At 42.1% G+C, this 11,485-nt stretch overlaps 1 pseudogene; it reads left to right on the forward strand.

Annotated features, from left to right (window-relative positions):
- The first annotated feature begins 1,935 nt into the window (after positions 1-1,935).
- On the forward strand, positions 1,936-2,798 carry LOC119040270 (40S ribosomal protein S2-like; annotated as a pseudogene).
- The last annotated feature ends 8,687 nt before the right edge of the window (positions 2,799-11,485 follow it).

Here is an 11,485-nt window from a genome sequence, read left to right on the forward strand (position 1 = left end):
TCTTAAAGCAATGAAAAAAAAGTCCTTGGATAAAAATTAATTAAAAATTCTAATTTAAGTCATGAGGATGTAAGATACAGCATGGTAGACTATAGTTAGTAATACTGTATTATATATTTGAAAGTTGTAAGAGAATAGATGTTACAAGTTCTCATCACAAGGAAAAAAATGTAACTGTGTGGTGATTGATCTAAACTGAACTTGCTTTGGTGATCATTTTGCAATGTATACAAATATCAAATCATTATATTGTACACCTGAAACCTATATAATGTTATATGTCAATTATACCTCAATTTAAAAAATCATTATGATGTACATCTAAAACGAATACAATAGTACCATACTAGTACAACCATATCTCAATTAAAATATTAAATTTTTTAAATGGATCATGGGGGCCATATTCCTTAGTTCTTATTTTAAAAAGAAGGAAAGAAAACGCTCCCAAAAGAAACTAGTCAGGGAGCTAGGGAAGCAGGGCCGGGAGGGGAGAAAGCGGAGACAGGGTGCAGTCTCGCAGGCACCAAGTCCAGGCCGCAGCTGTACCCTGCAGGGGACCTTTGGAATGTGGGTCACTGCTCAGTTTAGAGTTGATCTCGACTGGGGCCAGAGGAGCTGGGCTTTCATACTTCTGCAGAGGCTGAGGCCTGGGAGGTTGGTGCAGGAGGAATGTAAACTCTGGGTCGTTTACTTTTGTCTTTGCCTGAGCAAAGCAGTTCCAATACAGACTCCATTTCCTTTGGCTACAAACCCAGAAGTTACACTAAGTGAAATAAGCCAGACCCAGACACAGAAAGGCAAATACTATGTGATCTCACTTACATGTGGAATCTAAAAAATGTTGAACTCAGAACCAGGGAACAGTGGTTGCCGGAGGTTGGGGGCTGGAGATGGGGAGATGTCGGTAAAAGGGTACAAACTTTCACTAATAAGATAATTAAGTTCTGGGGATATAATATACAGCTTGGTGACTATAGTTAACAGCACTATATTATATACCCGAAATTTGCTAAGAAAGTAAATCTTAAGTGTTCTTAAGAAAAGTTAACTTTGTGAGTTGATGGATGGGTTCATTAACATGACTGTGGTAATCATTTCCCAGTGTATTCATTTGGTTAAAGCATCACCTTAATAGGTCAAGATTGTGGGTTGGATTTCTGGTCAGGGAACATACAAGAAAGCAACCAATAAATGCATAAGTGAAACAACAAATTGATGATTTGCTCTCTCTCTCCACACCCCTTCTATCTCTCCCTTCCTCTCTCTAAAATCAATAATTTAAAAAAACAATGTATACATATATCAAATTATTACATTGTACAACCTAAATAGATTGGTTGGGGGAGGCAGGTTCTAACAGCCCAAGGACAAACCTCCTAAGAGAGTTGCAGGTGCTGGCCATTAAGAAGCACGCAGAAATGTTTTACTGAGGAGTCCAAGAGGATCCGGGCAGAGCATTGACAGAGTTCACTACAGTGTATTCAGGAACTAAAAGTCTAGGAAGGAGGGAAATTGTCAGAAAGATCACTGTGATACTGGTTTCTGGTATTCCAGAACAGCACTGCTGTTGTTTTTTCACTTAATAAACATGTATTGAGCACCTATGATGCTCAATACCAGCCCTGAAATGCTATGCCAGCCCTGAGGATACAGGGATGGACAACAGATACACCCTTACTGTATCTTCTTAGCACCTAGAGTCTGACCATGAATAGAAACACTAAATTAATTTCAAGCACTACAGGACGCAACACAGGGGAACAACCACAAGTTTGGGAGTCAGAGAAGGCCTCTCCGCAGAAGTGGTACCTAAACCGAGGCCGAAGGGAGAACAGGATGTATGTAGTAGGGCACAGGCTTGATTAGAGGGAAGGTAAAGAGAAGGTGAGGGGAATAAGAAGTACAAACATTTTTTTCCCCAGGAAACACCAAATGGCTCTTGACACCAGTTATGGGGGAGGCCCCGGGAGGCCTGGAATGGGAGGCCACAGAGGCTTCCGTGGATAATTTGGCAGCAGCATCTGGGCCAACATCACTGTCATGGTCATGGTGGAGGCCATATAGCTTGTGGAGGCAAGGTCGAGGACAAGGAGTGGATCCCTGTCACCACACTGGGCCACCTGGTCAAGGACATGAAGATCGAGTCCCTGGAGGAGATCTATCTCTTTTCTCTGCCCATCAGGAATCTGAGATCCTTGACTTTTTCCTGGGGGCAGCCCTTAAGAACAAGGTTTTGAAGATTTTTCCCCTGCAAAAGCAGACACATGTGGGCCAGAGGATGTGGTTCAAGGCATTTGTTGCCTTTGGGGACTACAATGGACACGTAGATCTGTGTGCTGAGTGCTCAGAGGAAGTACTGACTGCCATCCATGGGGCCATCATCCTGGCCAAGCTCTCCACTGTCCCTGTGCAGCAAGGCTACTGAGGGAACGAGATCGGCAAGCCTCACACTGTGCCTTGGAAGGTGAATGGGTGCTGTGTCTCTATACTGGTGTGCCTCATCCCTGCACCCTAGGGCACTGGCATCATCTAGGCCCCGGTGCCCAAAAGCTGATGATTATGGCTGGAATCAATGACCACTACACCTCAGCCAGGGGCTGCACTGCTACCCTGGGCAGCCTCGCCAAGGCCACCTTCAATGCCATCTCTGAGACCTACAGCTCTCTCACCCCTGACCTCTGGCAGGAGACTGTGTTCACCAAGTCTCCCTGCAGGAATTCACTGACCATCTTGTAAAGACCCTCCCCGGAGTGTCTGTGCAAAGGACTCAGGCTCCTGCTGTGGCCACTACATAATTTTATACAAGAAAAACAAAGTGAATTAAGCCTCTTAAAAATTAAAAAAAAAGAAATACAAATAGGTAGTTACAGAATAGCCGTAGAGATGTAAAGTACAGCATAGGAAATGAAGTAACCAAAGAACTTATATGCATGGCCCATGGACATGAATCATGGTGGGGACTGCCTGAGGCAGTGGGGGTACTGGGTGGAGGAGGGGAAAGGCAGTAAATCAGAATAACTGTAATAGCATAATCAATAAAATACAATTAAAAAAAATAAAGGCAAAAGAGACATTACAGTTGTGGAGCCTGGGAGGTCCTGGATCAAGTCATCAGTAGATTCGGTCTGGTGAGAGCCTGCTTCCTAGATCCCAGAGGGATGTCTCCTCCTTGCATCCTCACATGCTGGGAGGGACAGGGGAGCTCTCCAGGGGTCTTTTCTAAGAGCACTTATCCCACTCATGAGGCCTCAACTATCATGACCTAATCACCTCCCAAAGTCCCTACCTCCTACAACCATCACATTGTGGGTTAAGTTTCAATCTATGAGTTTTTGGAAAAATACATTCAGTCCATAGAACCAATCAACCCACAGATGCATGAGAAATAATTCTTGCTTGAAACCATTAAGCTTTAGGATAGCATGTAACCCAGCGATAGATAACTGAAACACAGATAATCTTCACAAAACCCCTATAAGGCAATTCCCACTATTATCCTCATCTTGTATATGAGACAACTAATACTTAGAGAGTTTAAATAACTTGTCCAAGGTCACAGAATTCTGAAGCGATACAATCAAAATTAAAATCCATATGGGTCTGACACAAGAGCCTAACTCCTAAGTGTCACATTACAGGGCTTCTGGTTGAGACTAATCTGTTCCCTAGGGTGAAAAGTATAAAATCCAGTTCACAGTGAAGATCTAGAGATAATGGATTCAGAACATGAAGGAGCAAACACCTTCACCGTAACCTTTTTGTCACCTGGAGGCAGTATCTCCTAACACAGGGTTTCTTTCTATTCAGAAAATACTGTCATGCACAGCCTTATTAGGGTTCATCCGGGGCAATGCTAGAGCATCAGGGAACACAGAGACCTTTACAGAAAATAGCCATCCTGCCACAGAGAGCAAAGGGAGGAAAGATATTAGTTAAGACCAAGCGTGAACACTGGCCTGGGGACTCAGTTTGTTGTCATGGTTCAGGAGAAAGGAGTCTTTGAAGAAAGATTAAAAACCAATGACAGAAAAGATGTTCAGCCTCATTAGTCATTAGAGAAATGCAAATTGAGATTAAAATGAGGTATAATCATGTACTTATTAAAACAGCTAAAATTAAAAATAGTGGCAATGCCCAAAGCTGCTGAGGAGGTGGAGCAGCTGGACCTCTCACACGCAGCTTGTGCAAATGTAAAGGACAGTTTGGGTTTGGCAGCTTCTTCTACAGCAAAACATCCAACTCGCATACAACCCAGCAATCGCGCTCCCAGGCATTCATCCCAGAGAAGTGAAAATGCATGTCTACACAAGAACCTGCACGTGAATGTTCATAGCAGCTTTACTTGTAATAGGCAAAATCTGGAAACAACCAGAACGTAGTTCAATGAGCAAATAGTTCAATAAACTGTGGTACCTCTATCGCATGGAATGCTAATCAGCAATAAACAGGATTGAAATATTGAAACACACAGCATTTTGGATGGATCTCAAGCGCCTTATTCTAAGTAAAAAAAAAAATGCCAATCTGAAAAGGTTAATGAAAAGTTACGTGCCGTATGATTCCACTTATATAACAGTCTCAATCTGACAAAATTGCAGTGATGGGAAACTGGTTAGTTAGTGGTGTTGCCAGGGGTGAGAGATGGTGGGAGGCCAGGGGCGGGTCTGACCATAAAGAGGTAACAAAAGGAGGTCTTGGTGACAATGGAACGGTTCTGTATCTTGATTGTGGTGGGAGCTGCCCGATTCTACAAATGAAATGAAGTGGTATAGAACTATACAAGCACATTATATCGACATCAATTTTCTAAGGAGTTTTGATAATTTTACTATAGTCATAAAATGTGTAACCATGGGGGGGAACCTGGAAAAGGGACACACAGACCTCTCTGTACTATTTTTGAAACTTTCTGTGAATTGATAATTGTTTAAAAATAAAAAGGTAAAAAAGAAATTACAGAGTAAAATATACCTTAGTGAAAGTCAACTTTAAAACTAACGAAAGGATGACCTGACTGGTGTGGCTCAGTGGATTGAGGGTTGGCCTGCAAACCTAAAGGTCACTGGTTCGATTCCCAGTCAGAGCACATGCCTGGGTTGTAGGCCAGGTCCTGGGTTGGCTGAGGGCCAGTTGATCAATGTTTCTCTCCCTGTCTTTCTCTTTCCATGCCCCTTGTTCTAAAAATAAACAAGTAATCTAAAAAATAAAACTAACAAAAGAATAAAATTAATCACTTATTGAATATGATATCTCGTTTATTCTAACTTGTATTCTCCCGGGTGCTAAGTCTTTGACCTTGTTTATATTTTATTTTATGTGTTCTGATTGTGAGGCAACAAAAGTACTTCGTAAAATATGGTATAAAAACACACTAAACATTACGTTGCATTTATCCAACAATGACGAAGCGCCTACCACCCCCCCCCATGCCCACCCAGGCACTGTGCTAGGCCCTGCCTCAGGACTACTACCTGAACTCACGCTGGGCTTTGCCTCTGGGCACGTCCTGCCAAGTCCAGTCCTGCCCCACTCTACACACAGTTCCTAACCTAGCTCTCTCCCATACTTCATTGCTTGTTCTCGATCTTTTATCGAAGCTTACATTGTGTTTCTCTGAGAAAAAGTAGAAGGCAGGAAACAACTCTTTGGTTGCTACCAGGAAACACTAAGGCTGTGCACAAAGAGGTGTTCGGAGGGAGAGGCTGCGGAGGCAGCTAACAGGAGACAGGAAGTGTGTGGGGAGGGCGGGTGGGTGAGTGCCCCAAGCAAAGAAGTCCCATGAAGTATTCAGTCCTGCCAGAGTCAAGGCTGTTATTTTAATTCTCACCCTACTCACTCTGGCAACTCAGATTCACACCAATATCCCCAGGAAGGATTAATGCAAATCTAACACTAAGGCTGGAAAAAATGTCTCAGACAACAGCGATATCTTTGTAAATATGAAATAGTCTTTTAGTTAGTGGTATCATATCCTGACAAGTTCACTGTGAACACAGATCTCAGGGCAGTCACTAAGGTACAGTGATGACCATTATTCCAGGCCCCTGGACTTGGGTGACTCGGAGGAATAGGGGATGTCCAAGAATCTACACCAGTTATTGCTTTTTTAAAAATCTAAGACTGGCCAGTGTGGCTCAGTTGGTTGGAGCGTGGCCCCATAACAGAAAGGCTGCGGTTTCGTTACTGGTCAGGGCATGTACCCAGGTTGTGGGTTCAATCATGGATCCAGGCATGTGCAGAAGGCAACCAATCGATGCTTCCCTCTTGCGTGATGTCGCTTTCTCTCCCTTCCTCTCTCTCTAAAAGCAATGAAAAAATGTCCCCAAGTGAGGGGGTGGAAAAGCTGTGAAAAAGAATCTCCTTGGGAGAGGATAAAAAACCATTCTGAGACTCTCAAACACCAGAAAACAGTTACTAAACATAAGTACATTCAGCGCTGTGGTAAACTCAGAGGCACAGAGATGGACTCTCCCCCTCTCCTTTGCTCACATGTGCTTTTATGCAGTAAGCTCCCTTTTTTAAACATTTTTTCTCATTTTGAGCCAATCTTGAATATTTTTGAATATGTTAAAGTTTGTGGTTTTCATTTCCCCAATCTCATACCTCTCCAAATACACTCCTGGTGACCGCAGAATGAGGCACTGAGTGTGTGCTATCCTGCTGAAGAGCAGTGCCACCTTTGTCTCCTGAACAAAGAATCTGGCCTGGCATTAAATGAGCTTCTTGCTTATTGACATTTCAAAAAATGGTCCACTATAAATCCTGACTCAAGATGGGAGAAAGAAGGTAAAATTCAAGTTTCGCAACCACATTAAATTACGTCCAACTCACCCACGTGTGTATACTTCCAGCACTCAGCATGGCGTCTGGCACATGAAGGCTGCTCAATAAATACTTGTTAACTGAACTGAAAACAGACAAGATAGTTTGTCGGGAGTATTCCTTCCTGGCTTGAGGTACCTCTGAAACAAATGGAAATACATCTGATCCCAAAAGTATGTGAAAAACACACTTCTGATTCTGATTTCTCTACCGTGTGCATAAACTCCAAAATCTCTGTCCCGAGCCCCAGGTCCACATTTTCAAAGTCTTACTAGATGGTACCACCTGGATCTGGCTAGTGCCTCCAGGTGAATGTGTTTATATCAAGTCAACCCCAAATCTTCCTAGTCTCCCAAGGTAGACCATTGGTTATCAAGTGCCTAAAAGATCATGGAGTCAGCAGGGTAGCAACGGTGGGTCGATGGAGGGGGCCAGCCCCAGGTACAAACCATAAGAGTGTGCATTGTCTGTAGAGAACATAAAACCAATAATAAAACTGTCTAAAAACCAGTCAGCATTTAATTATCACAATGTGCCAGCAATTCTGAACAATGTCAATGATAAAATACTTCTCAAAAAAAATGAGTCCAAGTTTTAAATGATTGCTCTAGTTACTTTTGAGTTTTAATAACATTTATTTAAGCTTCAAGTTAGACCTTTTTAGTACACACCTTTTAGTAAACATCATATTCTACATGGGATTTAACTGAAGAATTCTCAGTTATACAATTGCCCCCAGACACAGTAGCTATTCTAAACAGACTCAGTAGCTATTCTGACTCATTTAGAAAGCAAGTTTGCAAACATCTGGAATTATTTCAGATAACTTGCATCCTTCCTGTCTCCAGCCCCCGGGGTACTCCATAGGCCTATGTTTAAACAGTACATTTGAGATAAACAAAGATAGCATAGCAATAGTGTCTTGGCTCAGACTGCCACCCCAAAATACCATTAGTGACCCAAGAAACCAAAATTTTTTTTCTCACAATTCTGGAGGCTGAAAGTGTGAGGTCATGGTCCACTTACAGTGAGTGCTTTCTTCCTGGCTTGCCGATGCTTGCCTCTCACTGTGCTCACAAGTCCTGGAGATGACAAGCTCTCTGTTACCAGGGCACAATCCCATCCTAAGAGCCCCACCCAGGGGTCAAATATGCTAGGTATACTACTGAATGGAGTAATTCCAAGGAGTCTAGACACCCCTAGAAACACCAAATATTATCTGCAAGCTGAATAAAGAACTCATATTATCTATATAGCCACAAAATGTAGTTATACATATTACTTATACAGATGTACATGAAACTTCCACAGAACACTGCCATATTTTTTATCAACTTTGGCTTACTCTTTCCTAGAGATAGGGACAAATGCAACTTATTTAGCATACTCTAAAGGTTTTGCACAATATCTCTCAATCTCTTCCCCAGACTAATCTATCTAATCTTTCCAGCAACCTGACCACACGGGCGCATTCATATCCTCGTTAATTTCCTTCTTTCTGTGACTAAGTACCCCTATTTCTGTCTAACTTGTCCCTCCCTGACTTCTTTACAACTCCTTTCCCATCAAGATCAAATTCATATGACCCTCTTTAAGCAAGTCTCTCTTGAGATATGATCTACTTAGTTGTTCCCTTTGTGGCACTCTAAGACCATTTGTTCCTATCTGCATTTCAGAATTGTTCGTGGCTTTTGTAAGTGTGAAATGGCTAAACTCTGAATAAGAGAGGAATTTAATTTTATTCAGGAAAAAAAAGAGGGTATTTCTCCACAGTGGGGAAATAGTCTTCATCCTGAACCTTGAAACACTATAGTTAGTGTCTATAGCAGACACACTCTAGAGTGGCCTGAGGATTCCTGCCTCCTTAGTATGCACGCCTTTGTATAACTCCCTCTTCTTGACTTGCTTCTAACAGTAGAATACGGCAAAGGTTGTATCACCCACATGATCACATAGCAAAGGTGACTGGTATTTTCAGATGCAGTTAAGAGCCCTGATTCCTAATTAGTTGACTTTGAGTTCATCAAAAACATTACTACCCTTGTGGGCCTGACCTATTCAGGTGAAGTCTTTTTTTTTTTTTTAAGATTTTATTTATTTATCTTTAGAGAGGAAGGGAAGGAGAGAAGGAGAGAAACATCAGTGTGTGGTTGCCTCTCATCAGTCCCCTGCCGGAACAGGGCACAAAGCATGTGCCCTGACTGGGAATCGAACTGCGATCATGTGGTTTGTAGGCCGCACTCAATCCACTGAGCTATGCCAGCCAGGGCAGTCAGGTGAAGTCTTTAAAAGAGAGTATGAATGTCACCGACTCAAAGCAGCCACACTCTCTGGTGCCGGCTAAGAATCGAGCTGCCATGAATTCTACCAACAACTTAGAAGCCTTGGAAGCAGATCCTTCCCTATTCGAACCACCAGAAAAGACCATGGCACTGCCAACACCTTGATTTCAGCCTTTTGAGGCCCCAAGCAGAGCTGAGTCTGGACTTCTGACCTTGAGAAACTGTGATAATAAGAGAAGGATGTTTTGAGCTAATTGTATGGCAAGTTGTTAAAAAGCAATAGAAATCTAATGCAGTGGATTTTTGTACATAAGAAAGTCTCTACTCAAACTGGTTTAATGAGCAAGAAAATTTATTTTCTCATATAACAGGATCCAGAAGTACTGCAGACTTCACATCGGTTTGCTCAGAGGCTCAATTCTGTCATCAAAGATCCAGATTCTTCCTGTCTCACCTCTCTGCTATCCAGCTGATCCTCGGGGCAGTTGCAAAACAGCCCCAGCAGTCCGAGGTGTCACAAGAAACATCCAGAGGATAAAGTGCTAATTTGTAAGGCATTCTCATGAAGAGTGAGGAAACTCCAGAAGCTCCTTGGCAGATTTTCCTTCATGTCTTATTGTCCAGAGTCACACGTCCATTCCAAATCAGCCTCTGACCAAGAGAAAAGGATTACATCAGAGGGGTTCCACCCAACCTGGCTGCCCCCTGAGGTAAATGGGCATGGGAGCAGCTAGATACTGGAACTAATCAGAATTCTATGAAAGAGGAAAGTGGGGGGGGGGGGGGAGACCAATATGTCTACTACAAATCTGAAGAGTTACTCTACAAAGAAGACAAAATGTATGAAACCTCTGGCCCATCAGCACTGGCAGAATGAACTATACTAGAGCCTTTAAACTAGAAAAAAAAGCAAGTAGAGGAGCAAAAACGAAGAAACTCGTCCACGGTCATAAGCAGCTAATAGCACATTTTAGCAAAAGGTAATGAAGAGATTTAAAATGTTAAGAATTGTCACAAACACTTAGATTGCTCTGCAATCCATGATAAGAAATCTGAGTCAATGAAGTTACAACCTGGTAGAGGCTGGCAAAGAGCAAGAACATTGCAAGAGACATGAAAGATAAAACAAATGATGGAAGAATAGAAACCCACACGAGACATATACTTCCTTAGGGTTTTTACCAGGTCCAGAGAGAGAAAGAACTAGAAGTTAGTATCAAAACATTCTCTAGCCCTGGTCAGGTGGCTCAGTTGGTTGGAGCATTGTCCTGTACATCAAAAGATTGTGGGTTTGATCCCCTGCCAGGGACAAAAGTTTCATCTCTGGTGCAAGCCTGTATGGGAGGCAACTAATTGGATTCTCTCTCCCATTAATCTCTCTCTCCCCCTCCCTTCCCCTTCCTTTCTCTCTGTAATCCTCAAGTAAGGATAGAAGAAGAAAGAAAAACTTTCTTTATATATTGATAATATGTGGTTATCCATAAATTAATAACACAGTAATTGGCACATAATTATTACTCTATGGGTTTGAGTCCTAAGTTTAATAACTTCTCTTGGTATTGTTTTAGATAACTTATATAAAACATTTAAGACATAAAAGCAAATTATGTGTCATTATGGATTTAATGAATTGCCTTAATTTTTAAAAATTATTAAACTATCGAAACTACCTTGGAAAACCCAAGATATACAGTAATCTGCCTTCCCATAAATTGTAGTTAAAGATGTATCTTGTATCTAATCACATTGTACACTTTAAACTTATTTGTTATATGTCAATAATATCACAAAGCTGGAAATTGTATTAATTTAAAAATAGATAAAAGACAGCTACTAAATCTTTTCTAAGAATCTTTAAGAAATAAATCTTGACTAGGATATCCTTTTATTTCTCAGAGAATGCCGACTGCTTTCTCCCTAAGGACATAGGCCTGAGTGTAAGTGGGTCAGTTATGGGATGGTTACGGAGGTCTGGAGAGAAGTAGAGTGACTTCTGGGTTTTGCCTGATTCCTCTCCCAAAAAAAGATAAATGGTACCCAGTGACACAGTTGCCGGTTGATCTGCCATTGTCTTGGCTACGCTCAAGAAGTGGTGATTGACAGGGTTGCAGAAAAGAGAAATAAAACAAGGTGAACCTAAGACATCTTCTTTCCACTGGCTGTAGGTCTCAAAGTGCACCCAATTCCCTGATCTCACGACCACCTGAAAACCAGGAGCTGACTAGTTTATGACTTTTCTCGGAAAGTTTGTAGTTCAGGGGTGAAGGGTATTTATTTGTCCTCTTGACTCATACAGTGGAGACAGGATTAGAAAAGACACTAGAAGGAAAACCTGGCTTGCCTCTGGAGTCATCCCAGCTTTCCCGGTTCCCACTGCC

The sequence above is a fragment of the Artibeus jamaicensis genome, unplaced genomic scaffold, assembly GCF_021234435.1.
Source record: "Artibeus jamaicensis isolate MK-2021 breed Jamaican fruit bat unplaced genomic scaffold, CSHL_Jam_final contig_1132, whole genome shotgun sequence".
In the NCBI taxonomy this organism is placed as follows: domain Eukaryota; kingdom Metazoa; phylum Chordata; class Mammalia; order Chiroptera; family Phyllostomidae; genus Artibeus; species Artibeus jamaicensis.